The sequence below is a fragment of the Corylus avellana genome, chromosome ca7 (assembly GCF_901000735.1).
Source record: "Corylus avellana chromosome ca7, CavTom2PMs-1.0".
NCBI classification, from domain to species: Eukaryota; Viridiplantae; Streptophyta; class Magnoliopsida; order Fagales; family Betulaceae; genus Corylus; species Corylus avellana.
In genome coordinates, this window is record NC_081547.1 from 10361558 (window position 1) to 10367557 (window position 6000).

Here is a 6000-nt window from a genome sequence, read left to right on the forward strand (position 1 = left end):
CTTCAAGGTTCGATCGTCCACGCTGCCTATTAGGCTTTATGGCCTAAAAGCTAATTCCAATTTATAACATTTTGGTTTATTTGATAAAGTTGTTTATTTTTTGGAAAACTTCACTTATCCTCTCCCCCTCTCCCCTTGTGAAGCGAAGTTAGGGGGCGTACAAGCAGGTGGTTATTAACCACTAACCGCATAACCGCTTTAGTGGGCAATTGAGAAAAACTGCTAACCGCCTAGGGCAGTCTAGTCAATGGTTTTAGGGGTAGACAGAAGCTGTTAATAAGCTCCTACCTTTATATAATTATTATTATTATTATTATTGTTGTTGTTGTTGTTATTGTTGTTGTTGTTACTCTTAGCTCTCATGTGACGCTCTTTTCTTGAATGTTTTGCACTTGTTTGTATTTTTCTTGGTCAAATATTGAAATGAGCAATATTTTCTTTCCTTATATATTTTCATTAAATATGTGTTATCATTTTGGATACAACAGGTTGAATGCTTTTCTAATGCTGAATTTGTATAGAAAATATTCATAAAATAAATAGGTAGAAATGGGCTCTACCTGACAAGCTTATTAAATAATTATTTTTTCATCTAAAAACACTATAGCTTAAAAAAAATTAAAACACCCCCAAAAAAATCCTAAAAACCATCTAAAATATGCCATAAAAAGAGGCCCAATAAAGACCCAAAACACTAAAATAGGCTCAAAAGGCCGATACTTGAAACGCGGATGCGAGGTGTGGTTTGGGCTTCAATAATTGCTAACCGCCTAAGGTGGTATGGTTACAGTTACAAAAATCTTATAACCACCTAAAGCGGTATAGTTAAACCTAACCACATGTACACCCCAAAGTAAAGTATAGGCGCTTTTGCAATCATACCCTTAAAGTTTTAAATTTTGTGATGTCGACATCTCATGTTTTAACTCCTTTTAATAACCCCAATGTCGTTAGGGTTTATCGTTAAATCAAACGATAAATAGGTGAAATATCATTTCTACCCCTATAAAATTTATAAAAATAAAAATTTACCCTTAATTAAAAAATTGAAAATTAAAATTTTCGCATATTATATTGAATATGGTTTGACATGTGTTAATGATCACACAAAATATCGAAACTATAAACCTTATGACTTATAAACTATAATTCATAATCAGTAATGGAATTGAATATTTCATTTGATAAAACTATAATATATCAATCATGGTGATCTATCTTGATCATAGAAGTTGAGACTTCTGATTGATGTATTGATGTGGTGACAATGCACTAAACGAACCACGTGAATTGTTATTCTATGGGAAAAATCCACTTTACCTTCCTGAAGTTTCAGGAGTTTTTCAATTTGAACTCCAAAGTTTAAAAATTGGCAATGTACCCCCCTAATGTTTAAAAAATTTTTAATTTAAACTTTCCGTTACTAATTTCCGTTAAATTGGACGGAAATTTTTTTTAAAAAAGGCCTGAGGGTAATTACATAATTTCATAAATTTCCATCCAATTTGACGGAAATTAGTAACTGAAGGTTTAAATTGAAAATTTTTGAAATATTAGGGGGGTACATTGCCAATTTTTAAACTTTGGGGTTCCCTTATTCTATTATAACTATTGTCAATATGAATAACTTGAACTCACAATTGGTTATAGCATTGACTCTCAATCCTGAGCGGAATTTGAACTCAAATGTGAAATAGAGCCACTTTGATACATTTAAGAATGTTATCTTTTATGGCGAAAGAGGCTAAAGAAGCAATCTATAGAATGATTTGGTGTCGTTGTAGCATTGTAGGAACACTACTCTTTAAAATAAAATCTATAATCATTTGATTTAATCAAAGTGACATTAAATATTCCCTTGAGGGGAATTGATTATTTGGCCTCTTTGGCTAAAGTGTTTAGTAAGGTATTACTAAAATGAAATGTACTAAATAAAATATGATTTCAAGAATACAAAAATAATTAAAAGATTAACTCAAGTACTCAAAGATTAAGTGATGGTAAATTAAAGTGACAATTTTATTTATGATATTAATACAACTATGAATAATTTCATGGAATGGTCAATTGAATTATAAGATATCATTAAAAGTTTTGAATAAGGGAAAAATATAAAATGGCCCCCCAAACTACCAGCCATTTACAATTTAGCCCTCCAATATTCAAAATGTAATAAAGTAGCCCCCAAAACTACCAGCCAGTTGCAATTTGGCCACTTCTTTAGTCAGCACTGTCAAAATGGATGAAAAATGCAATACGACGTCGTTTTGTTGAGTTTAAGTTACTAAATTGCCCTTTTAAGAAGAAAAAAATCAATTTAAAAAAAGCCCACAAAACATTGTCGTGCTACTTAAAAAAAAAAAATTCCTTGCACCTACCAAAACGGCGCCGTTTTGGTAAGGTCAAGGATTAAAACGAAAGAAGATAATCCCCCGTCCAGCATCTTCCTCACTTTGTCTTCTTCGTTAGTTCACCCTTCCAGTTCGTCACTTCCCTTCTCCATACAGCTGCAATTTGTGAAATCTACACATTAAGCTCACAAAAAAGTATAGATTGTGGGTAGAAAAGATGTCTTCCTTCCAAGATTTCGGCCACTGAAGGTTTAACATCAAATTTAATTGAGTCTTCCTATTTTCTAAGGTTTGTGGAGTTCTCTTTCGCGATTGGTTTAGGTTCTCTTTATTGATGTTTTGATTTGGGTGAAGGGAAATTGACTTTATGGTAAAGGAAAATGATATGGGTCACTTTGTTTTTTTTTTTTTTCGTATATTTTTTTGCTTGTCTGCTTATTGGGGATTTTGGTTTTACTGAATAATATTTGTAGTTTTATGGTTGATGGGTTTATTGTCTGCTTGCCTGCTTAATGTCTTATGGGTTTATTGTCTGCTTATTTTTTTGCTTGTTTGTTTTTCCTTTTTTCTATGGTCCCCTTACGTGAAGTATGTCTTAGCACAATAATCAATTATGGTGGATAGAATGGCAAAGATGACCCATAAATCACCTTTAGGCATTTCAATTGAACCAAAGACTGCAACCTGTGAACAAGACATGGAAATCACATTGGAAAATTGGGCAAAAGGTAAATAGTAAAACAAATGGACTTAATTTCTACCAAAACACTGACCAAATGGGAATACCTATGGATGTTATATTCTAGAATTGAGCCATCTAATTTGGTTTTATGGTCCCTATAAAATAATGTCATATAATATATCATAGAAAGCTGCATATGCCCAGATAATATTGTGTACATAATTAATGACCATATATTGTCTACATGTGGTCCCGGGATATGCCCATACTTTAGATTGCATGCCTTCTACTCATGCATGTGCATTTGACCGTTTAATTAATCAATCTCATTGGCTGCATGTGCATGCTATACTGAAAACAACATATTTTAACATATATGTGAAATAGTAATTACTAATTAAATTAAATTAAATAATTAATTACTTAATAATTACTTAAGCTTGAGTTGTTTAATATTTTATTGAGTTGTTAATTTTCTTGAATTCTTTTATTGTTTTGGATGACTATACGAGAGTTTGTATTTGATGTGCATTACGGTGGTAAGATTAGTAGGGGGTTTACGTGCACATATTGGGGCGGGGGTGAGGTAAATGTGTATGATGAGATGTTTGACGAGGACATGTTGTCAGTTTTTGAGATTGAGGAGTCAAAAATTATAGATAGAAGTCAGAGGATTTGGTGTATTACTTACACACAGGTTGTAGTATCCAAAGTGGTTTGAAATTAATTTCATTAGACTATAATATGTTGGAAATGGTTGTTGCACATGTAGGGGTACTGATTATTGAGTTATACCTTGTTTCATTTGATGAGCCTACAGTTAATGATGATGAATATGAAGACGATAATGATGATAATGATGGTGAATATGGTGAAAATAGAGGATTGATCAAGATGATCCTTATTAGGAAGACATGTTAGAACCGGGCTTGTTTGATGAAGATAACCACCTGCTTGGGCCATCCATGGCTGGGCAATGTTGAGGAGGGTGGTGTTGAGGGTGATGGGGAGGGTAATGAGGGTAAGGATGGGGAGGAGGAATATGATGATGAGGAGGCGGAGAATGATAATCAAAATGCAAATGCAGAGGGAGCTGAAAAAGATAGTGGAAGGGGTAAATGCTATGGTGATGAGGTTGATGATGATGATGCAAACTCAAACATGGCACAAAGTGACATTCTTGAATTCCCTCCCATAAGTGATGAGGAGAATGAGGTTTCGTCTCTTGCCACATGTGTAATTAGGCGAACAGAGTTTCAACAAACTGACATGTACAACCCACAGTTGAGTAATAAGGGTGTCAAGGCGGTTATGGTTAGCGGTTATTGGCAATAACCGTTAACTGTAATCGCCTTAGCGATTAGTAGATTTCACTAATCACAACCGCTAACCGCCTAGCGGTTAGTTACTAATCGGCGGTTAGCAGTTAGTGAAATAAAAAACTACCTGCTAACTACTTTTTCAAAATTAGGTTTTTTTTTGGACTTTTTGGGCTTTTTTTTATTACTATAGCATTTTTTACCCTCTTTTTTTTTTTTGTATTTTTATTGTCTTCTTGGGCCCAATTACTATAAAAAGAGCCCATATTGAAAAATAAAAAATATTTGACCCCAAATTTATATTTACTTGTACTTTAAAAAAAAAAATCCTTAAATATTAAATCATAACCGATTAACCTTTTTTTTGTTTTTTGTTTTTTAAAAAAACAACATATAAAAAAAAAATTAAACACAACATATAAAAAAAAGTTCACACAATTGTCACAACATATAAAAAAATTAGAAAAAAAGTTCAACACAACATATAAAAGAAGTTCAAATAAAACATTAAATGATACAAATAAAACATAAAAACTTCATCAATCCTCTCATTTGGTCCTCTAGCAAATCCTGTGAACGTCAAAAGAAGAAAAGTTATAAACTTAAACATAATAATATTAAGGTAAAAGTGTGTACACATATCAAAACGAGCTTAATATAATTGTATTGTAATTAAAATACTATGACAATTCAAAAAATAATAATCTTCGTTACTAACAAACCTCTAGACAAAAGATGAAGCAGCACTTGAACTTGAAGGTTGAGTCACATTTATGAATAAATTAATAAATAATGAAAACTAAATGAAGTTACAAATAACTAATTTATAAACATTTACCTAGCTCATCGAATTCTGTCAAAAACTCATTCAACTTGCCATCGCTTAGGCGGTTCTTTATCCAGTTGTGTGTGCAAATCAAGGCCTCAGCGGTAAGTGGAGACAATGAACTCCTAAAGCAATCCAATACACGCCCACCGGTGCTAAATGCGGACTCAGAAGCAACAGTGAAAATAGGGATGGCAAATACATCACGAGTTATCTTTGCGAGGATAGGGTATTTGGACGCATTAACCTTCCACCAACGTAAAATATCAAAATCTTTTGTTGTTTTTTCACACTCATCCAATGAATACTGATCCAACTCCGACCTACATACCAAATGATCCTCTTCCTCAACGAGTTGGAAAACATCTTCCTAAATTGGTAGTCGTTATCTTCCAAGATATCACAACCAACATTCAAATTACCACTTGAACTTCTTACATTTGCCTGAATGGTAGATGACTCACCAGCATTAAACTTATTGTATTGGTCCATCAAACGTTTTATAAGGGATTTCACTATTTTCACTATGGCTTCCACCCGCTTAGGCCCATGGCATTTTATCAACCAATACGTTAACGCCCTTATCTTGGAACGCGGGTCAAGAACAAAAGCAATAAACATCAAGAAGTTGATGTTTGTATTGTTCTCTATATCCCCCTAATACTTTTCATACTTTTCTTTCATACTAACTCACACTCCTCATGATAGGATCACAACTAAGACACCCATCATTCAATGTATGTTGAATAATACAAAATTGCATGAAATATGAATTGGAAGTGATACAATTTGAATCTGAAACGTAATATTACTAAAATGAAT